Below are 24,794 nucleotides of genomic sequence, written 5' to 3'. Positions count from 1 at the left end.
ATAACGATGGCAAATGTCCTTTATGCATAATGTTCTACTTTGAGTTTTATAAATTGTAAATGTCTCATATCTTCAGCACTGAAAATGTATTTATTCACTTGGGTATTGAGAAAATTGCACGTGGATCTTTTAGTCTGTATTAAAATATGTTTACAGCATCTGGACAATATATTTGGGAATATATATTGACAAAGTATTCACATGGAGAACATATACAGTTTTTTTAACGCGCATTAGAAAAAGTATTTACTTTTTTACTATTTAAGAAACCTTTATGATATTGATTTGTTATCATTTATACTGTACATAATGCTCGAGTTCACGAGTTAAATTCGGAATACATTATTCGGGAGGTACTTTTCAAAACACACTGGATAGACTGGAAACCACTAAAAATCATTTTATTAGAAAAATCTTATTTAAAAAAAGAAGAAAATCCTCTTTTCTTTTATTTAGACAACTAAAATTTTTAATTCATTTTTTGTATTCAAAGCTTAGAAGATTTTTTACCAGAGAAGCGGCCAGTTTAAAAATAGGCAAAGACTTTTACTTGAATACGGTACAAGAAACATTATACGTTCATTCAGAAGACTCAAATTCAATAAATCAATTTTTAAGAAGCCTTTCGTTGTCATAGCGCCTAAGTGCTAAAATTATTTACCTTAATTTATTAAAAATATTACAAATTCTTTTTAAAAAATTGGCTGTCAGAAATAAACTATATTCGCGAAATTCTAAAAGTAGAACAATAAGCTGTTAATGTAATTAAGAAATATGGTAGTAATAAAAAAACCTATTATTTATTTTCAGTTTGTAGAAGTAAGATTGTCTTTGTTGGTTATCATTGTTGTTAATGGAAGGAGAGTTGTGGACACCTGCCGCAGGAGCTGCATACGATATCAGTGTTATCTTGACTGATAAGGTTGTTTGGTGATTTTCTTTTGCCATCACTACCTGATAAGATAGTAAAAGGTTTCAACAGTTCTTCTTTTAAATATAATTGTACTTAACTATTCCAATAAATATTCTTTATTCTTATACAGGGTGTACATAAAGTCCTGCACGGGTATAATATTTTCTGTTACTGTTATCAGGTTTTCCCCGTTATCAATATATTAGGACCAAATTTGTAACCCTTGAGGATAACTAATGTCATAATTCACTTCTGTACAACCGACAAGCATAATGTAGTAGTTAGCTGCAGTATTCGTTTGGTTGCAGTTTTGCTTTACTGGGGTTATGGCTACTAATAAAATGTAACCAAGTAAAATCTTTGAACAGCCGCCATTTTGTACTGGATCAATCTTTTTGAGTGCGGTTTGCGGCATTACACTCTGCTAGATAAGCCCTTTAAAATGATGTCCATATTGACCTATGCTCCTATTTAAGATTTCCTTCTGACTCCTTGCGGGACGTCCCCATGATATTACAGAAAACTGATAGTTCCTTCAAAAAGTAGATTTTTAGGTGTAGTATTGATGTACCAAATCTTGTTTATTTATCTGTTATCATTTAGAAAATATTATACCCGTGCAGGACTTAATGTACACCCTGTATATATATACATATATATATATATATATATATATATATATACAGTAATTTTTAAGATTATTGTCAAATTTGTACCTACTCTGGTATTTTAGCTTTAAAATCATATTTCTAATTTGGTTACGAAAACTAAAATTTAGAACTATTTATATTTTAAATAAAGTTTTTAAATTTTTTAAGTAAATAAAATACATAAAACGAACCAAAAGAGTTAAATCAATGCTTAACGTAGCTCAATCTTGTACACAAAATTAAATTCTATTATATATAGATATTATATATAGAATAACTCTTTTACAACACTTTTAAGTTACCTGTTTTTATACACGGGAAATAAATACAATTTAACCATTACTTCAAATTTTTTTCTTGCGTTTCGTCTGAAAGATATCCATAATTGCAAATTAAAATGTCTATACTCCTTTGAATATTTATTTAGGTAATTGCTATTTTAATGGAAGTTATTATAAGGAGTTAGTACTCAATTTGTAGTAGGTAAACACTACCAAAAACTATTACTTAGGTTTTGGTTGGAACGTAGAGCGAAAATTATAAGCCCATATAATTGTATGTAAAGGAGATATAAGACTACACCAAGTAATTTTTGCCGACTTTTGTTGTTACAATGGTCAACTAATTAGTGTAAATAGTTATAGTAATATTCCAGCAGCCTGGAAATCAAATGAACGCAAGATAACGTTCGTGGTAAACAACGATAACCGGTCAAAAAACGAGTAGAAACTTGGTATAACTTCTACGTATTTATATTCTTCTATCCACATCTAGAAAAGTCACATCTAGCGTTGTAATAACTGAATCTGGATTTAAATTAATAATACAAGGGAGCCTCTAACATATTTTTAACATGAGTTTTAAATAATTAGTGCGCTACTAAACCTATACCGGGAAATTTTTACTAAAATAAAAACTGGAGAGAAATTAAAATTTTTGTAATAAATGAAATGTAGAATGAAATAACACTTTTCATACACTCTCATTCGCTAATTAGCAACTTTACTTACAGCAACGTTTTTAATTATATTAAACGCTTTAGCAACGAAACTTGAAAGTAGATATCACATGTATACAACTATACAAAAACCAATATCCAACAATTTAACTAGAAACAATATCTTTCATTTTGCCCATAATTTAACGACTATAAGGTTATTAATGGATCTTAGCTGTTCATTGGTTATGGTTAAATATTAAACGCTTTAGCAACGAAACTTGAAAGTAAATATCACATGTATACAACTATACAAAAACCAATATCCAACAATTTAACTAGAAACAATATCTTTCATTTTGCCCATAATTTAACGACTATAAGGTTATTAATGGATCTTAGCTGTTCATTGGTTATGGTTAAATTGATGGTGTGCAGCTTTGAAAAAAACCTGTTTAATATTACTACATACGTGCTATGGATTTAAATCTTACAATTAATCTTACTTCAATCCCAGGAATTTTCAACACACCGACTTTGCTCTCTCTTATCTTCTACCCTATATATCATTGATTCCTCAAGTCCCATATCTCTTCCACTAAGTTACTTCGATAAGATCCCAACCAATCCTTTGTCTCTACAAACCGACAGATGATTTCTTGGTATATTTATTACCCATTGCATCCCCACAGATCCATCTCCGGGGGAGTTGAAACACAGCTTCTTCATGTTTGTGAGTATGAATAATGGAGGTAAAATATAAGCTAAAATATTATGTTACAATAATTTAAGGCTATATATACATATATTTATATTTTTAATGTGTTTATATATTTATTTATTTACATGCACTGTTACAGTTAAAAAGTTCTAATTACAACAGAGCAGTACTAAAAACCAAACAAAAACTACCAATTGTAAGCAAGTAAAAAGTATTCATTAAAAACACTATTAAACTCAAAACAACATATACAAATAGTATACATAAAAATTAATTAAAAAATCAACTAGCAATAAACAAGGGTACAATCACTTATTAAATGGAATGATAAACTACGGAATACAAGTTATGCCAAACTATGGTTTATATAATTATGCTTATAAATATTTATATATCAAGCACAGTCAAACATACCCTTCTGAACTCACTTAAATTATTTTTTAAAAATATATAAATGTTGAGCAATTTAATTTTAAAACCGCATCATTGAGACAATAGGAGAGTTAATTAATACGTTCTAGAAAACGGTATAGCAAACAGATGGTGGATTCTAGTTTTAATTCCGGGAACATAAAAACGAATATAACTATATTAACCAAGGTATGTTTTTTAATGTATTGATAAGAATCCGCTTTTAAATATAGACGAGAGAGATAACGCAATCTTTTAATACCGATTGTTTATTTGTATCTCTAAAAAATACGCCTCTCTTTATCTATCTCTCTTTGTTATCTATAGAAAGCCCAATTGCGAATATATTTTTAACCATTTCCATAGTTTCAACTATAACTTATTATGGTTAATTTTATAGATGTAATTAAAATTTATTTCAAACTGATCGCCTGAAGTAAGTCAATGAAAGTGCATGTAATTGAATTAAAACATTTAAACAGTCGACAAACTAAAATAAATCCACATAACGTAGAAAACTCCCTCATATTTATTCCAAGGTTAACATATGTTTTGCAATAAGAGATATTGTGTTTACGCTGCAGGTGTGGAAAGCCTTATAGTCCTTATTTAACAACGATTAATTCTCACTTATTTGGCCTTCTGCAGTAGATGTTACGTGGAAGTAAATTCCAAACAAATGAGGAATTTGAAATTTGTTGTAGGAAATTGTCTTAAAACGCCTTTATAGGCAAGTTAATTATGCTCTTAATAAAAAAAATAGAGCACAATCAAGAAAGAGATAATTAATCGTTGGGATACTATGTTGGTGGGAATCGAATCAAACTGCAGGTAATAATTATATAAAAATATAAGGATAAAACATTCACTGGATGATCTAGATTCCTTTACTTTGTTATGCAATTCCAATGAAAATAATGCAATTGGACTCTTTTCTAAATCATATCACACCAACAACAAAAAGTTAAAAATTGCATGATTAATTTTATGCTAATTAAAAAAAAAAACTAAACGTACAAAAGGACATCACTGGTAACAGTACTCCTACACCATACAACAGAATCGTAACTTTTAACGAACGCAGTTGCAAGTGATCACTAGAGCACTGTTTACAGAACACTGGAGTGAAAAAGGTTAAAACACTTAACATCTGAGCCGGGAGAGTCGTGGGGCGCACAGTTGCTATGTCATAAACTACAATGGGTCTCTCAGTTGTGAGAGCACTAAGCTACATGTACACACTGATGTACATTACATGAAACCTAATGTTCTGCGCATCGTCTCACGGTGCTAGCAAACAATACAACATTCATATTCTGCGGCACGTGAGTGTGGGGCGCACAGTTTGCTATGTCATAAACTACAATGGGTCTCTCAGTTGTGAGAGCACTAGGCTACATGTACACACTGATGTACATTACATGAAACCTAATGTTCTGCGCATCGTCTCACGGTGCTAGCAAACAATACAACATTCATATTCTGCGGCACGTGAGTGTGGGGCGCACAGTTGCTATGTCATAAACTACAATGGGTCTCTCAGTTGTGAGAGCACTAAGCTACATGTACACACTGATGTACATTACATGAAACCTAATGTTCTGCGCATCGTCTCACGGTGCTAGCAAACAATACAACATTCATATTCTGCGGCACGTGAGTGTGGGGCGCACAGTTGCTATGTCATAAACTACAATGGGTCTCTCAGTTGTGAGAGCACTAAGCTACATGTACACACTGATGTACATTACATGAAACCTAATGTTCTGCGCATCGTCTCACGGTGCTAGCAAACAATACAACATTCATATTCTGCGGCACGTGAGTGTGGGGCGCACAGTTGCTATGTCATAAACTACAATGGGTCTCTCAGTTGTGAGAGCACTAAGCTACATGTACACACTGATGTACATTACATGAAACCTAATGTTCTGCGCATCGTCTCACGGTGCTAGCAAACAATACAACATTCATATTCTGCGGCACGTGAGTGTTGGGCGCACAGTTGCTATGTCATAAACTACAATGGGTCTCTCAGTTGTGAGAGCACTAAGCTACATGTACACACTGATGTACATTACATGAAACCTAATGTTCTGCGCATCGTCTCACGGTGCTAGCAAACAATACAACATTCATATTCTGCGGCACGTGAGTGTGGGGCGCACAGTTGCTATGTCATAAACTACAATGGGTCTCTCAGTTGTGAGAGCACTAAGCTACATGTACACACTGATGTACATTACATGAAACCTAATGTTCTGCGCATCGTCTCACGGTGCTAGCAAACAATACAACATTCATATTCTGCGGCACGTGAGTGTGGGGCGCACAGTTGCTATGTCATAAACTACAATGGGTCTCTCAGTTGTGAGAGCACTAAGCTACATGTACACACTGATGTACATTACATGAAACCTAATGTTCTGCGCATCGTCTCACGGTGCTAGCAAACAATACAACATTCATATTCTGCGGCACGTGAGTGTTGGGCGCACAGTTGCTATGTCATAAACTACAATGGGTCTCTCAGTTGTGAGAGCACTAAGCTACATGTACACACTGATGTACATTACATGAAACCTAATGTTCTGCGCATCGTCTCACGGTGCTAGCAAACAATACAACATTCATATTCTGCGGCACGTGAGTGTGAGGCGCACAGTTGCTATGTCATAAACTACAATGGGTCTCTCAGTTGTGAGAGCACTAAGCTACATGTACACACTGATGTACATTACATGAAACCTAATGTTCTGCGCATCGTCTCACGGTGCTAGCAAACAATACAACATTCATATTCTGCGGCACGTGAGTGTGAGGCGCACAGTTGCTATGTCATAAACTACAATGGGTCTCTCAGTTGTGAGAGCACTAAGCTACATGTACACACTGATGTACATTACATTATATAATTATTATGGCTTGCGTCTTTTATTTATTTTGTCGTCACAACCCAACAAAACTACAGGAAAGGCAAGGGTAACTCAGGCACTTAGAGACAGTTCTTGTTTATAATATTAATTGCTAACTTATTTGGTAGTTAATTTTGTAATTACTGGGAATGGAATTAATCTTTCATGAAATATTTATTATTTATACCTTATTGGTTTTATTTCAATTATTCATTGTGTAAGTAAGGTCGTGGTTTTGAAATAAACTTTTTGAGGGTAAATCTGTCCTCATGTATTTTTATCACTAAAATAGTCAAAAAGTGGGTTATTATAATTTTATTAGTTGAAATTGGGCTAACTCGAAAATGAGATCCATTGAAGCACACACATAATACATTGTATAAAATATAAATTATATAATACAATTGGTTTAATGTAGTAAATGTAGTACAATAAAATGCATATTTTACATCAAGTATATATTTTATGACATTTTCTTTATAAACTGACTTCTGAATTTCTAAAAAAAAAAAACTAAATTTATGATTATTTATTTGTTAACTAATTATCAAGTTATTAAGGTGGCTTTGTTAGAACTACGTATAGATTAGAGGAATATATACACTATGTAAGGACTAATTAATTAAAAAATCCTAATATCCTAAAGATTATGTTTTTGCGTCCCTCGATTGTCTATTCAAAGTTGATTTGATTATGTATAATACAATATAAATAAACCTTTTAACACTTTTTTGTAAACTTTTATTTTTGTTACTATGTACATTTCGAAATCTGTGATTTCATCTTCAATTACATCTTGAGTACCTGAAGATGAAATCACAGATTTCGAAATGTACATAGTAACAAAAATAAAAATTTACAGAAACGTGTTAAAAGGTTTATTTATATTATTATTTATATTTAATTACATCTTGAGTACCTGAAGATGAAATCACAGATTTCGAAATGTACATAGTAACAAAAATAAAAATTTACAAAAAAGTGTTTAAAAGGTTTATTTATATTGTATTATACATATTTATAAAACACTTTTCAAGGCTACATCCCTAACATTGATTTGATTATTATAAATTGTAGACTAACAAACCAAAGCTACAAATACTAAAATTTGATAAATAAGACAACATTATTACCCTTTTTAAGATTGCTTAACTTTATACTTACCTAGTATACATACGATGTATATTTGGCTTTAAAAACTTAGCAAACTTTAGTGATATATGTAATCTCCATGGTTTCGAAAGTTTGTACTTGAATCAGAAGAACGTTAAATAAACAATATTAACAATGCAAATTCAAAATTAACTGTTGTACTATAATATTATAAAACTACAATCTTTCAGTATTCTCTCCTAGTGTTCCAGTTGATTTCCCAGCGTAGCACACATGTGACATAAGTACATAAAGTAGTATTTTATGTCACAGTGTGTGAGTACATCCAATATACACAGGCATGCATATCCTTAATAATAAAAATAAGACGAAATTTAATTAATGTCAAATACTAATAAAAATGTAATTTATAAACTGTCAAATCTATTAATAGCGGAATATTCTAGCACTCTGTACGAAAACTGGCAGCTGGGAGAATTTACCGCACATGGATTAACAAAAACGCGTGGTTCTCCCATTTGCGACAAACACAGGGCTGCAGTGCGACAGATGTGTATTTACACCTGGGCCAGCTGTCATCAACCACCATCACTGTAATGGCGGAGACTGGCAAGTGGAAACGAATGTGGACATTTATTCTCATAACATAAACCTATTTCAAAGTTTAGTGAAATTCTGATAGTTGTATACTAACATCAAATATTTTCGGTTTCAGTGGAACCTTAAATAACATTTGACTCCCTTTTAACGAGGTTTTGGTAGTATTTTCGTTGGTAAAATATTATTTCACTCTGACAAATAAAATGTATTTTGAATTTTCCAGATTGCAGTGGCTAAACAGTGGACACGTATTCTCAATTTGCTCTTCCAAACTTTTCAGTATGTAAATACTCAAATAAGTTAACCCTAGAATTAGTAATGCAAAACTTCCACATTGGCAAGCTCGTTTTGGCCATTTTGCAGAGTATTTTTCAAAGATTCACCAAAATTAATTTTTTACTATAACCTAGTCATGTTGAATACTGATTTCTTCAGAAAGAGTTGGTCTTTTATATTATGGCAAATTAATATGATTTCTTAAAACCTAAATTAAAAAATATCAACACATACAGGTAATTTCAAAAAGTTCATTATTTACAAAAGTTATAAAAAATTATTAACTAAACTTTTTCAAGGAAAAAGGAAACAATTTTGAAAATTATAAAAAAAATTATAAAAATAAAAATGTGCTAAATAGAAGAGTCAAGACTGAGAAAAACTACAAGTGGATTCCGATCGAATCTGGTAATATATTTCTCAGAAAATGTAATGGAGAGCATGTATTTCATGTAAAATGTGAGGCTGACTTAGATAAAGTGTAAGTTATACCACATTTTTGTCAGTTGACATGTACATTTTTTCTTATTCATAGTTAGTTTCAATTATTTGTATTGTGTATTTCTTTATGGTGGTGCATATATAACGTTGTATATATATATATATATATATATATATATATACCTTTATTCAAATATGAAACCATAGATTTTATTTGTAGGGATACAATGTTCAAGTAATTGTTCGAACAGAAATTTGGACTCATAGTGATGAAGCAGATTTAATCAATATACCTAACTACAATTACTTTTTTAACACTAATGACAACTACAAGGCTGGAGGAGTTGCTATTTATATCTAATCAAATTTTATTGAAATACAAATGAAAAATGTAAAGTTTTTTCTGCTGACATTATTGAGCTTTCATTTAAGATGTTAGGTTATGATTTCATACTTTTGGCAGTGTACACGTTACAGCAACAACTAAACGAACTATTTATATTTGAGCTAAACAGCTATATGAAAGCAGAATATTTACAGACATGTAAAAACTTTGTAATTATAGATGACATAAATCTGAAAGAAGAAAATAGTATTATTGATAAAAAAAATAGAAACTTACTCTAGGTTCGAATGGACTAGAATCTTTGATAAACACTCCCACCAGAATTGCAAACAAATCTAAAATTTGTATTGATCACATTAGCTGTAAAAATAAGAAATAAAACCAAACTTTCAACTAAGGCCGCAGTTATTGACAGTCAAATAATGGATCATTGTTTAACAGCCGCAGCCGTTTGGTTCCTGAGGCCAGAGTCGGGCGTCGCGCCATCTAATTTATTGAAGATTAAACAGATAACGGCGTTCTTATCGCATCAACCATGACCAGCTCAACAATTTACTAGATAAAGTGGACTGGAGTGATGTATTCTTAGAACGCAATGCTTCTAATGTTTGTTTCAATAATTTTGTTATTTTATTACACAAAAGTAAAGAACATTCACGTCCTAATAACAGCACCGTAAATTAATTAACCAAGAATTTACGAAAACATCTGCAAACAGATTACATTTAAATATTTACTAGTGAAAAAGTTTAAAAAGTAACCGACCAATGTAATACTTAAATCCCAGTTTATAGAGATTAGAAATAAATTACAGATCGATATTCGCAATGTTTATAAAAGACATAATTATGTTTTATACGAACTTTCTTCATTATTTTGATGTCGGGATACTCGTGGGACACGAGTAAATAAGCATTCTCGCTTTTCATAGCCATACCTACTAACTTTAGTAGTAATAATAAATTTAATAACAGTAATTTTAGATTTTTTATTTCCAGAAAATGAGCAAACACCCTGTAACCTGCTCCTATTACACTGTACCAAAAATATTACCGCCTCGGATTGAAACCGAAACTCATTTTTCATCACTCTTACTGTTTAAAGTTACAAATTAAAATTACTACTCTTAATGATTTTAATGAATCCAAATATTTACATACTTCTTAGTTGGTAATTCCTTGCATTTATGGCATCATCGTTGCATAATATCTAACTCAACATATTTAAAACACTCAACTCTAAATCTCCTCTTAACGCCAAAAAGTCTACAAATATCTTCTGGATTTACTACCATATACTGTTCAGGTCGGTTTGGCCATACGCCAAGAACCCATAAAATGTCTGTTATTTGCATCGCAGTAGAATCAATCTGAATATTGGATCTTCCTGGTCGTTGACACCATGGTGTAAGTGAGTTTACAGTTAATAATTGTTTATCTGACTTTAACAACTCATTCGTAAATTTATCTTTGTACAGTAGTTTACAACTTTTAAATTTATTGTTTTATACTCTCTATAACTAATTTATAAAGCTTATAACAGTTCTAATTTAAATAATATTTTATTAATAAATTATATTTCATCGATCAAGCTTTACATAATCTTGACTTTTATACAAGTTCAATCTTCGTCTTATGGTTAAAGGCAAACTTAAGAAAGAAATTTCATTCAAACGGCTAGACATGATGTCTGGTTTACAATAATATTCGGTTTTTTCATAGTTAATTGTGAACCAGTATAAAAACTGTTCATGGAAATTTTTTGACCCGTTTGGAATAAATATATTCAACCCTAAAAACTAAATTTTCCTTGTTGTGAGCTACAGAACTTTCTTTACAAATTATTGTTTGGTTCGAATATTGTTACAAACAGGGCTTTCCGGAAAAGTCTAAAATAAATTCTGCCATATTGTTTATTTTTTATACGTACTTTCAACACAGGCGGTATGATTAAAAAGGAAACTCTTAATTTGTGACTCCGGTTGATACGTAAAATAGAAAATAGCATTTTGTATTTTTAAATTTAACCATCACCAGTTTTCCAAATTATTCAGGTCTTATGTTAAAAAATGTTAAGTTAGTGTGAACCCGCGAATATTTCCCTGTGTCACTCATCCTCCAAATTAAAACACAACTAAAGTATGATAAATCTGTGTCATTGTGGACTGGGTTATAAAACTGCGTAACACATCATCTCAGGCTAATTATACAGTAAAGTGTGTATCATAATGAACAAAAATAGCTTGTTATGTGCTAAAGGCACATCTTATACTATTAATCATTAAACACACCTCAAACAATTAAGGGATCACTTTTATTTCTTCGTGTAGGGTAAATATAAATTATATGAGAGAGTTATACTTTGCCAACAGATAAAGGCAGTATCTTGATAAGAAAGATAAATTATTTCGTTTTATTTCTGAATAATATTAATAAAAATAAATAAATAATAATGGTGATTTGCTTATCAGTTCCAAACAAGAATAAGATAAGGAAATATCACGTGTAGTTCTGTAACGACCTGAAGTTTTAACAGTTTAGATATTGATCAGTTGATTTGTTTATGGTTGTTCTGTTTGGTTTTCATTGTAATGGCGGGTTAAAGACGAGTTTTGTCCGATACAGAAGTCATTAGAGCGGTCACTTTGATGGAAGAAGGTGGTTTCTGAACGGGATGTAGGTAGACGCTTAGGTGTGAGTCATTCAGTGATTTCGAGATTGTGGAACTAATACTCGAAGCAAGACACTATTGACAAAAGACCAAGACAAGGTCACTCGAGGTCCACCACGCACATTTAAGACAGATTTTTACTACTTAATGCACTTCTTAATCGGTTTTAACTGCTAGGGAACTTCAGAATGACCTTAGTCAAGCAACTGAAATTGGTATATAAGACCGAACTGTGAAAAATCGAATTCGGGAAGCTAGAATGAGGTCTGTGAGACCTTTCCAAGTGCCGCGATTGACTGCACATCACAAGAAAGCAAGATTGCATTTCGCAAGAGATCATAGACGATGGCAGTTGAAACAATGGCGTAAGATAATATTCAAATACGAGTTTAAAACTACAATTTCTGGTAATGGCGGCCGTATTAGAGTGTGGAGAAGGAGATATGAGCGGTTTGTTAACTTTAGACTAACTCCTAAGCTTCTGTTTGATGAGGGCTCAATATTATTGCAGGACAGAGTAACAATTGATGATCAAACAGACCTTTTAGTGATCTGAGACCGTAGTTTAACAGCCCAACTTTACGTGGATGAGGTGTTGGACGTCCCTATTCGTCCAAGAACAATCAAGTCAAGATTTTGTACATATATAAAATACGGAGCCCCATCATATGCAGCAAGAGTAGTTCGACAGTACTAGGAAGTATATAACATACCAGTATTGGAGTGGCCAGCTTGCAGCACAGACCTAAATCAAATTAAATTGAGAACGTCTGGGATCAACTAGGGAGAAGCATTTGGGGCCGGCCAAACCAACCTAGGACCTTGGATGAGCTGGAAATGGCGTTACGAGAAGAATGAGCGTGGTTGCCTCAAGATAGCCTCAGACGACTCATGAAAACCATTCCATAGCGGTATTCAAGCAGTTACCTCAGCCAGTGAAGGTAACACGAGATACTGAGAGTGGAATTTCAAAGAAAAGCTTCTCGTTTTTAAATTTTTAAATTTAATAAAAAATTCATTTTTTGTTTGAAGGTTATTTTTGACGATGGAAGGATTGTGAAGGAAACAGGATTTTTCCGGACATTTCTTATCACCTTCACACCTTTCAGGTGTTACTGATTTCTTGTTTCACTGAACGATGGCAAATGTCCGGAAAATCCTGTTTCCTTCACAAAAAATTCATGTTTACTTTGATTTATGTGTTTTGGAAATTCGTTAACTGGCCTAAAGTAAATAAGAATTGTACAATTTAAAACAGTATTCTGCACTTTATTACTAGTATAAGCCTTTAAATATAAAAAATAAAATGTTTTGATACAATAAACTAAGTACAAACTCATAAAAAATTAACCCTTAATTGTTTTGACGTATGTAAGTTATTAATGTGTTTAATCATCCTGGTATAAGAGGAATAAACAAACTTCAAGTAAAAAAGTTCGCAAAGTATTAGATTACTTTAACGAAGCCAGAATGGTTAATGTTTTCTTTTAATGATCTTGGGCAGGAAATTAAAACATTACACCGCAAGGAAGAACTCGTTATAAGAATTTAAAACTGGGAGACTATTTCCATCATTTCTAATATTCCAAAGATCTTAACTAAATTTGCTCGGTAATGTAAAAATCTCGTCTGTGATTCATTTATTTGTAAGAACATCGATTTATTTTCGAATGCATTAACTAAAATATATAATTATTTTTATATCTTACAGTTTAATTCCCTTAAACGGCACAGTAATTTTTTCAATTACTTAATTCTACAGAATCAATGTCGAGCATTTATCATTTATATGTCCCGTTAGATTAAAAATTTTATTTGCTTAGTTATACAAGTTAAAAATAAAATTTAAAAGGATTTTCATTTTTGCAATAGTTAAATTTACTTATACACATTAACTGTAAAAACGTAACTAATACCAGTATATTATTATGTTTATTATAAGTTCTTTTTTAAATGATAAAGAAGTATATTTCGAGTGAGAAATGTAATTCATTTCTTTGAATTTTTACTTTAGCTCCACTTCACCATCCTTTATTAATTAATTAATTCCTTTTCTCAACTAAAAATTCAATTGAATCAACCCGTCATACCATAGCTACGCCATTTCTTTGGTTTGTATTACATTCCTCAGGATGGATGTAATGTTTTATTATTTCTCCTTAAAAAAAACAAGACTATACAAAAATATAATCAATTTTACACCATGATAGTTTATCTGAGTTGAAAAGTTAACTAAATAATACCGGATAAATCAAAGATTATAAATGATAAAGAAATATTCAATATTAATACTAATCACAAACGTTTTAGTCACATATAAAACTGTCCTGACGATAAATCTACACATGCGAGTTAGGGTACGGTAACCACGTGATGTAGAGTAGTTATTGCGGTTTACCGCAGAGCGGAGAGTGTGATTGTCCCATCAATTTTCACTGATCTGGTCCCCTGCTGCGATTATCTGATCCGTATCAAACATCAGATATTTGGATCCGCAAAACAAAAAAGGTTTGCCAAAATATAACCAAACTTTAAACATGGCCATACATACATTAAATGGAATCGTGGTCTGGTTAATTTGTTTTGAATTACCACGGCTATAAAACTGTACGATGAAAAGAGAATTGATTGTACAGTGAAGAAAATCAATAAGCTTCCTACAGTGGGAAATACAGGAATAATCGGACGAATAAAGACTGATTACGATGATGAAAATGAAATGAAATATTTCTTTATTTGAGGCGAAATTAGGGCCTCATGGCCCTTTCTTACATTTAACCTCATATAGTAGCTATAAACAAATATTCTTATTTTTTAATAATAATAAAATTAAATATTTTGCTGTAAACATTTTAAATATGAATAACAAAAAGTACAACTTTATTGAAGAATATAAACTAAAAAATATATAATGATTAAAAAGGTACATAAACTTATTTTTAAACACATACTCAAACAAAAATAATAACATATACTTGTATGTAATGAATCTTACAAACACACTACCCTCACGCACACACACTACTCATGCCAGTGCAACCGCAGCGAAAGAGACCTATGCCGACCCCGCCCCAACCATCTGCCCCAGATAGTGCTCCCTCAGCGACGCCACGAACCGAGGACGACTCTCTAAGGATGTTATGGTACGAGGAAGGGAATTCCACAGACGACATGCCGTTACTACAAAAGACTTGTCATATACAGTAGTTCTGTGCAACGGCATGCGGAGCACAGACGAACCAGAGCTAGTTCTATCCACACCACTTTGAGAGACAAATTGGAAATCGTTTAAGAAATAATTTGGAAAGCCAGAATGTAAAATTGAATGGACCAATGTTAAGATTGATATGTTAAGATGATATATTACAAAAAAGGAAATATTATAGAATAGAGATAATAATGCAGAAACAACATATTTATATAAAACACTAAAAGCTGTCAAGAGTTAAGGACGCTTTAGATAATAACTTCCAAAACGTGACAAAATCTAAATTGGTTTGAATCGTAACTAAAATAATTATAGGGGTGTTATTGTCCGTTATATTGAATAACTTTTACGAAAAACGGTGCCCTACATATTGAACTGTGGTTACCTGCAAAAATATAACTAAACAAGACATCAAGTAGTTCTGGAATGATAGCTTGAGCTACAACTTCGAAGAAGAATAGATAAGATAACTCTGCAGCTGTCCTGCTCCTGATAAATACAGATTACAGAAGCATTTCACAATCCACATCGACATCCAGTGACTCCAATTGTAGATAGGTTTTAGATATCTCTGCATCTGTCCTGACTTCTGAGAAATACAGATCAAAGCAGCAGTTCTCAATCCACATCAACATCGAGTGAGTCCAAGTTCGGTCTTTATAGTAGGCGATCAGCAAGCTTTATGGATCGACTAGTCTGACACTCAAACAGCTGTAGTCTATAAATTATTTATTTTTTTTTAATTTTTATTACCATTTGATTTCTTTGGGGACAAAGAAAGCAGTTCTGGTATGTCAGAATTTGCGAAAAAATTCTCAGCTTATGTTTTAAAGCCGTTCAAGCTATCTAGTCGATATCATTGTTAATGTTAAACAATAAGAGTAGTAACTCAAAACCTTTTTAGTATCACAACACTGGAATGATTGTTTATTTTAAACTAAGTTGTAGTTATATGTTGGGGCAGTTTAACCAACTCAGGAAAATAGCAGATTGCAAGTCTCTAAACATAGTGTTAGGCTAGTTGCACACACACCGATTTTTGACGGTCTGTAAAAAATCGGCCGACTTTTTATCGGCAGCATACCGAATTTTACCGGTCAAAGAATCAGTTGCTCTATTGTCGTGGCACGAGGTTTATTTTATAATAATGAATCCTAAACGAGTAGTTGCTACGGTGGGTTTTTGTATCGCCGTATTAAGCGAACGTAGAATTAAGCGCAAGTGTTGGATTCATCCTATCAATCAAAGCAGATACACGGGGACATTTTACACTCTTTTTGAAGAACTAAGGCTTGATAATTGTAAGTTTTTTAACTTTTTCAGAATGTCCATTGAATCCTTGACAAACTCCATGATAAGTTGAAAAATGAAATTCAACATCAGAATACTAAAATGAGAAATTCTATTTCTTCAAGAGAAAGCCTTGCTCTAACATTGAGGTAAGTAGTAACTTAAAAAATATATACCTGACACTTTTCATTGATATTCCAAATATACTGAACATTAGTGATTACATATTTTTGTAACATTTATTTATAATCTATAATAAATAAAACCAAAAGATTCTTACAACAATAAAACAAGAAGTCCAAGACTCTGAGATTTTTTTTATCTATGATTTTGGAACTGATTTTGGACACAACTTTTTAGTAAATATTGAAAAGTGCAATTGTTTAGATATCATTTTAAAATGGTTCAAAACGTATCACAAGGACTCTACAGTTTGCGAGTTTGGGGTACAAATAGCCATTCAAGAAATTGTAGAAAACAAATAAACACACAAGCTATTTTTTGAATATTAATTTAATGTTTTTACATGTTACCTTGAAACCGAATACTTTAAATATGATAAAGTCTTGATGTAACTAATTATTTAAAGTCAATAACTGGCTTCTGAATACGGAGATTCAGCTGGAGAAGAGCTCGCCGATGGATAGTTCTCTTGAGATGCGGTTGCTGACGTGTGGCCAAAATCTTGATAGTATTGTGCAGTGGTTTGTTGTTGATGTTCAAGCTGGTGGTTTGAATCACTGTTTATTTGGATTTTGTGGATTTTTGGAATTTTATTTCGATTTTGGGTGGAATTGATGGATTTGGGGGTGGTTTGTGATTGGAAGCTGTTATTTACGCTGAATTGGTTGGGATAAGACAATTGGGAAGTGCGACATGATTGATACTGTGGAAAGGGAATAGTTGTTCGGATAATAGGAAATATGTTTTGCGGGGAAGTAGTTGAGGTGAAGCAGTGTGTTTGCGTTTATATTGTTTATTTTATTAATTACTTCCAAAACACCCCATTTGGAATTCAAGAATTTCACTGTCATCGAACTTGTGCAAATGCGGCAAAAGACCTTGAATAAAATAAATATGAGGACTTTGTTCTTCTAATGTTTTTTATTTATTTTTAGTTCAACCTCATCAAGCTGACGACATCTTTTGTTTTTCTCGTGGTTTGGGCTCCGTAAAGGTAGGCTTCTTGGGCGGTAGTTGGGCTTCGGGTAGATTTATTATCAGCTTTGTCTTCATTGTTGTCTGTTTCTAACTTCTAAACTTTCTGCAACTTCCCTTTACTGGTATAATTTATTTAAAAATTGCATCTGGTCAGCGTAGATGTATTTCTTAAATAGTATGGGGCACCAGCTCGACTTTCTCACACACTCTGCTAGTTTCTTCTTCGACTTCGAGAATGCGTCCCGAAGATTGCCCCATCTCTTTATTACTTCTTTTCCTGAAACAATTAAATATAAATGTAGACCGGGGCATTTGACAAAAGAAACATCAACCTGGATTTCAAACAACAGGCTGAAATTTGGTGAAGATGGTAGGTATACCATCCTATACAACACACTCAAAGTATAAAAAAGCACCGAGGGACAACGACCGTGATTTAGGATATTATAAAATATCTGTGTGACGAAGCATCTTATTGTAGGAGGAATAGTTTGTTTCGCTTTAAATGTCAGGAAATCCATGTTGAAATGCAAGACACCAGTCTCACATACTATTAATACTATAATAATTTGGCGTGTCACAAAGATTGTATCGTCAGATCTTTGAAAGTATGTAAACACTGCGCTTATGGAAATGTGGCGTATTGAATTCTTTTACTAATATACTCCTCTGACAAGAGGACTCTTACGAACAAATCCGTTTCGTTGGTTGAAAATCGCCAAATTTCAGCTGTTGTTTCATTGTCCAGGTTAATGTCTAAATGCACCGGTATAATACTTTTTTTGTTTTAAAAAATATTCATAAATCACCATACTCCTACTAAACTATTTTTTTATTCAGGTATCTAGCGAGCGGGTGCACCTTTACCGACCTACATTATTCCTTCAGAGTTGGGATTTCCACTGCAAGGAAAATAATAAAAGAAGTATGCCAAGCCATCTGGTTAGTTATGAACAAAGCGTATATACCTGAATTTACTAAATATTATCTTGAAAACCATCACTTAGATTTTTTTAAACAACCGTCAAAAATCTGTGTGTGTGTGCAACTTATCCTCATTCAGATCACTATTGGAATTTGGACGACCGGTAAAAAATCGGTCGTCCAAAATCGGTGTGTGTGCAACTAGCCTTACTGATTTGTTTGTATCTCTGAACGGTGGTAAATGTCTGGAAAAGTCCTTTCACTATCAGAAATCAGGAAAAGCTTTTTTAAAGCAGTGAAATTTAGTAATTTTTAGATGAGAAATAAAATACTGTTCCCACAATGTCAGCACAGCCTTGACATTATGGCTTAATTCCGTGATTTTCATGCTGATAATATTGGAGAACTACATCAGTTTCTATCACAAGTTTGTCACTTAAGTGTCACATCTGACTATAGTGATAACACTGCAGACCATGACATTTGATGGAGATTGAGTGAAGGGTAAGAGACGTCACAGCAGAGACATGTTTACCGTCTAGAGAAGGGAAACTCGCCGATTCACACTTCTCACCCTTCGGCCATCACATTGTGACGAATGAAGCAAGAAATGTGTGTTATAGAAACGTAGCTTGACCTCCTATTTTTCATCCCTCAGGTTTAGCGGCGCGTTATTGAGTTCTCTAGATTCTTAGTGTGGTAAATAGTGAAACATTGTTACACTAGGGTAATCTAATTACATTTTTCACCTATTTTATATCGTTTACTTAGCCTATCTTTACGTAATTTAACATATTTTTTCTGTTTTAATTAATAAAATAGAAAGTTTAAAGTGTTTTTAACGAATTAAATTAACACAAAATACTTAAACGTTTAGATTTTTGTAGTATGAAATGTGTTCAACGTAAAAAAGTATTGGAAACACATTATTGTTTGCCGACGTGCATTGCTCCAGATCAAATAGAAACACCAAATGAAAGTAAGGTTTACTTTGTTACTTATGATGGAAGGTTTGGCAGGATAACAGGATTTTGGAAATTTCCCATCATGATATGATACAAAATAACGTAACGTCCTCCACCTGACGAAGAGGATAGATTCCAATCTTCGAAACGTTGTGTTCAAACGTTGTTGTCAAACCTCCGATATCCTGTTATCCTGTTAAGGTTTTACTTGGAGTGAAAATCCCTAGGCGTCTTGTTCTTAGAGTTTGAAATTAGTACGTTTATAAGTTTTTTCAAATAATTTTTGTTGTAGGCTGTGAATCCAAAATTAGAAATAGGCACTCTGAATGAGCCGGAGTTTTTAACCCTAATTTTTGTGACTGAAAACAACGCAAAAATAGGGCTTCATTTATCTTGAGAAAAGCAAAGAGAGGAATGTATACCATGTAGGGATCGGGTAATACACCACATTCTATCTCCCTTGTTATCTAGTAACACTCATCTTCCGAGAACAAAGCTGGTAATAAAACCTCCCCAGCTTACTCGTATCTCTTCACAAATGGAATTTTCCCTCAGCATTCCACACATTATTCACACGTCACATCAACTGCAAATTGTAAACATAATATGTGTATTCGAATAAGTATAACCATGCTTTGAAAAATAAGCATCTCATTTCCGAGACAGGATACTTGATGGGTTTATTCCTTTAATAAAAATATTGAATCCTATGTAAAGTACAAATATTATTCTTTTAGTTTTAGCTCAATAAATTTAGTAAGTATTAGTAGTAGGCCTATAATTAATGATGAAAGTAACCCTCATGGCAGGTATCAATCAATAATTGTGTATTATTATTATTATTATGAAAATATTATAACCAATCAGCTGAACTTGTTTACTGAATTTATAATAATTGTCTAAGCAACACGTGTGTTTTAATAAATACTCTCATAAGAATAAATGCACATGTAGAGTTTTTGAGTGATAACAAATGCGTAGATAAAATGTTAGTTTTAAGTATCTAAAACCAACGTACACAAATGAAGACATTCTTTTAAAAGTATCGATAATTAAAGTCTGCGTAATAATTTTAATATTATTGTAAATAATTGCATTTCAATATACCTATGCTGAACGTGTGCATGCATTTATTAAAGGTGTTGTGTTTCAATAAGTTACTGAACGTCTGTTGACCTGAGCTTGAGTGTTAATCTCGCGTTGGTCCTGGTTATTGCTGACCGCTAAGCTTGTATGGAAGACCCAATAGAGGGGCTTTATGTTGACCTTTCAAAGTAGTAATTTATCATTACAATACAATGTTCTTCTTAGAAAAATAAAACTACAAATATTGGAAGAGTTGCGATGTTTTTTTTTTTTATTTTTTTTGCGATTGTTGTTTAAAATAAACAAAATCAATCATGTCAGTTAACAGCTATTTACAGTAGAAGGAAAAACTTAAATTATTTTATTTAAAAACTGGACAGTTCAAGACTGGTAAAGTTAGATAATAAAGATGTGGTTGTTCATAACAAAGACCTTTGTGCCAATTCTTATAGGCAGGTCAGAACAAATAAAATTTTACCTCAACCAGTATGCCACGACGAAAGGGATTCTTTTATGTTTCCCTTTTAAGTGCCAAAGTCATATTAAATGCGGCGGTACTATCGTTTTCACACTTACGAGCAAATCATTAGTATCTAAAGTTACTCTAGTAACTATTCTTTCAATAATTATAGATGAAAATTTGTAACTAGTATAAAAAATGTTGCTAAGAGATATGATTGATGAGATATGACCTTAATATGTTATTATCATTAACTCATAAGATATAATAATGATTATGATCAAGAGATATTTAGTTCATGATCTTACGTTCCGCGACCATTGCGCATTATAAAACTTCCCGATCCTAGTAGCTTTCCAGCTACTGACACTGGAACTACCTTCTGGAACTCGTAGAATCTAGACAATTTATTGTGCCTTTAGATGTTCATAGATTCTTGGAAATACTGCCTCGAAGAGCTCCCAGCTTTTTTACATACGAATTTTTTATCTTCAGACTCTAAACTGCAAGTTTTCGCCCTATGAGAATTTCCTACTACTCGGAATACGAGCAAATCGGAAAATCTTGTCCTCTAAAAGCAGCCTTTAGAAGTCTTCTGGTCAGAAATTTCAATTTCCGGCCTATGGGTTTCCTCCCTCTTAACTCATAGTCTTTAGAACCAACAATTCTCCAGAGGTATTAGTTTTATGACAGTTTCTGCTTTCAAGAAACTTCTATCTTTGTTCTGGACCTCTAACGTACTGCTCCTGGCCTTACGGAGTTTCAAGCTAATACATATTCTGGATTCTAGTAGCTTCAAACCCATAGGTTTTTTTATGTCTGAAAGATTTTGACGTCTAGAAACCTTCATCCTCTAAATGTGTCCAGCCTTTGAGAGCTCTAAGTCTATGGGATTTCCGGGGCGTGCTTCTGACAGTTCCTAGCCTCTGGAAGCATCCAATCTGGGATATTATGGTAGTCTTTAAAAAATCTAGCCCTATGGAAGTGTCCATCCACAGGGTTCGACATACGTGAATATTGGGTTGTTTTAATATTTTGAGCAACATAACTGGCAAATATTGAAATGTTTACTGAAAAAATTATGAGAAGATCGCCGATCATTCGAACAAAAGCCAATCCTTTACAACTAATAACCCAAAACACGTTGGATAAGTAAACGGGGCAATTCGAAAAGTCATCTAGATAAATTCAAATAGCTGTCTTGAAGAAACTGTAGAGGGCATTGCAATAAGCAGCGTACGACGTCAGGCAATAAATTGTGTGTGATGAAAGAGAAAAAGTATTGGCGTCAACGTTGAGTACATCGTTTAACATTTTTTTACTTACTCCCAAAATACCCTATTTTGGGGGAGGGAATAAAAAATGTTCATACATCTAAAAACTCCTCAGTTGCTTATATAACATCCTCCAAAGTAGATCACTCCATCACCATGAAAGTTAATAGGGGGTGGAACTTTTAAGACACCCGATGTACATATTTTATGTTAAATACTGTGTGGGGAACCGCAGCAGGGTACATAATATCAGTGAACATTGATGAACTGTCACACCCTCTGGTTTGCGGTAAACCGCAATAACTAGTCTAGTTCATCATGCGGTTACTATGCGCTCACACTCGCAATGCGTTGACAAATTGTCTGAAGGGTTCGTACAAATTAAAACATTTTCTGCCCATTGAGGTAATAACACGTAAATAATGAGGTAATTAAATAACTAAACATTTATTTAGTTATGTAATTCACAGGAATGAACCCTTATTTACCCTATTCTGAATATATACTTTAAAAATATACTCATTGTCCTCTCTAATGGTGTTCTTATATGATGTAGCTGTCTAGGGAATGTATTTGGGTCAGAATTTCTTACTTACTGAGAAAACAGAATGTTATTCATAACATTTTGGAACTATGATTTCTAGTAAACTAATTATTGAATGAATAAAGATGATGGTTTAAAACACGCACTAAAACTAGACCAATAATAAATTTATGTCTTCTAAATATAGTCAATTACATGCACGTGATATATCAGTATTATACCTTACTGTGGTAGTGTGAAGATCTTGGGATTGACGAATATGCAGTCTACAATGTAGACTAGACCGACTACGTTATGGTTATCAGTAAAAGGTACGCGTATTTGCATCAGCTCATGTGCTAAAGAGAATCATGCTATTCCTGTCTCACTTCATAAAGCGTCTACTGACATCTTGTATTTTATGTATATGCAATAGGGTGCAGAACATTTAAAATTATTGTTTACCATTCTTGATTGATTTTAGACGACATGATATGTTTCAGATATTGGCGTTAACATGTATTGCATACCTAATCTAAGAGTTTTGCTTTTTCTCTCTATACTGAGTTTTACTAAACTCTGTTCTCTAACCTGGATTCCCAAAATATTTCGTAAACTAATTTTAGTTTATTGCCATTGAACATCAACACTGGTTCGGTGACTTTGGGAATTCCTCGCCATAGCAAAGTTGTGTTCAATAAATCATTTACAGTGTCTGCCTGCCGTTTGTGGAATTCTTTCCCAGCTCCTTAAAAATATTTGGAAAGCCTTCCAAATCGATATCGGTTTGCTTTGGCTGTAATTTTCTTTAACGATTAACCATTGCCTTGGTGCCTATTGTGTTACTACTTGGTTTTCTGCAGTGAAGACAATTTATTTATGTGTGAGTAAAAGCTGGCTTTATTATTGATTTTGTAACCACGAAAGACACAGTCAATAGAAGTGATTTTGGGTAAGTGCTCAGTACACTAAGTAACCAGTATAGCCCGGCGGTGTGCCATAAACAGTTCAAGGCGGGATAGTATGACATTTTTGGGGTTAATTTCACTTACACGTCAGAGGCTGTATCAGAGAAACCACAAGTTTATGGACGCTTGGATTAAAGTGAAGCGTATAAGCTGTTATATTAACTCTATTGTTCATATCAGACACAAAGTTCTGCCCAAAGGAATCATCCCAATCACTGCTAGAAGTTCAGAGTATCTAAATTTAGCCATCATAATTCAATTTCAATTCAATTTATTTATTTTTCTGAATAGGTATACATTTTATACAATATTTACATCTCATACGTTAGATTTTAGACTCTTAATTTATAACTAAGGGACTAAGAGCTACAGTAATTAAAATTGATGTTCTTTAGCCTCAGGTAGAAATGAATTCACCAATACTGTAAAATTCACTTATCAATAACTTTACTATTTTTCAGAGCGCCTTAAAAAGTTTCTTCCAGTTCCAGCATGAGATACTTCCCTCTCTGAGAGTGCAAGACGGAGTGCTGGAGTGCGGAGGTTACCACCATGTCTGGTGGGAATTTGTGATTTTCTCCAACAGCATGAGGATCCTGTGTTTTTTTTTTTTCAGTCTAAAAATAATTGTTCAATATATGTAATGAGAAGTAAAGGTTAGAATTCTACATGAATGAAAGACTTATTTGCAATAAATTAAAGGTAGTTGTCCATTAACTATCCTAATTGCTCTTTTTTGTTATAGTTAGAGTCTGGATGCAAGGAGTGACCCTCCCCATACTTCAATTCCAAAAGACATAACGGAGGAAAAATAACCGTAAAAAACTAATGCATCCGAATGTAAAAGAGGATATAATGTTCTGGGAGCAAAACTGATTCGGCTTAGTTTGTTGTAAAGCTGCGAAATTTGAGGCAACCATGTTAATTTATTATCGTCTGTCA

General features: G+C 32.9%; 1 long non-coding RNA gene across 1 annotated transcript in view; it reads left to right on the top strand.

The window, feature by feature from the left end:
* The window catches only part of LOC124356269, a 34,196-nt gene extending 9,643 nt beyond the window's left edge, over positions 1 to 24,553 (top strand). Inside the window, exons 2-3 of the long non-coding RNA XR_006921840.1 lie at positions 8,484 to 8,539; positions 24,314 to 24,553. This is a non-coding gene — a long non-coding RNA (uncharacterized LOC124356269). The remainder of the gene's footprint in view (positions 1 to 8,483; positions 8,540 to 24,313) is intronic.
* The last annotated feature ends 241 nt before the right edge of the window (positions 24,554 to 24,794 follow it).

The sequence above is a fragment of the Homalodisca vitripennis genome, chromosome 1 (assembly GCF_021130785.1).
Source record: "Homalodisca vitripennis isolate AUS2020 chromosome 1, UT_GWSS_2.1, whole genome shotgun sequence".
In the NCBI taxonomy this organism is placed as follows: Eukaryota; Metazoa; Arthropoda; class Insecta; order Hemiptera; family Cicadellidae; genus Homalodisca; species Homalodisca vitripennis.
This window is presented reverse-complemented; position numbering and strand designations above follow the sequence as displayed.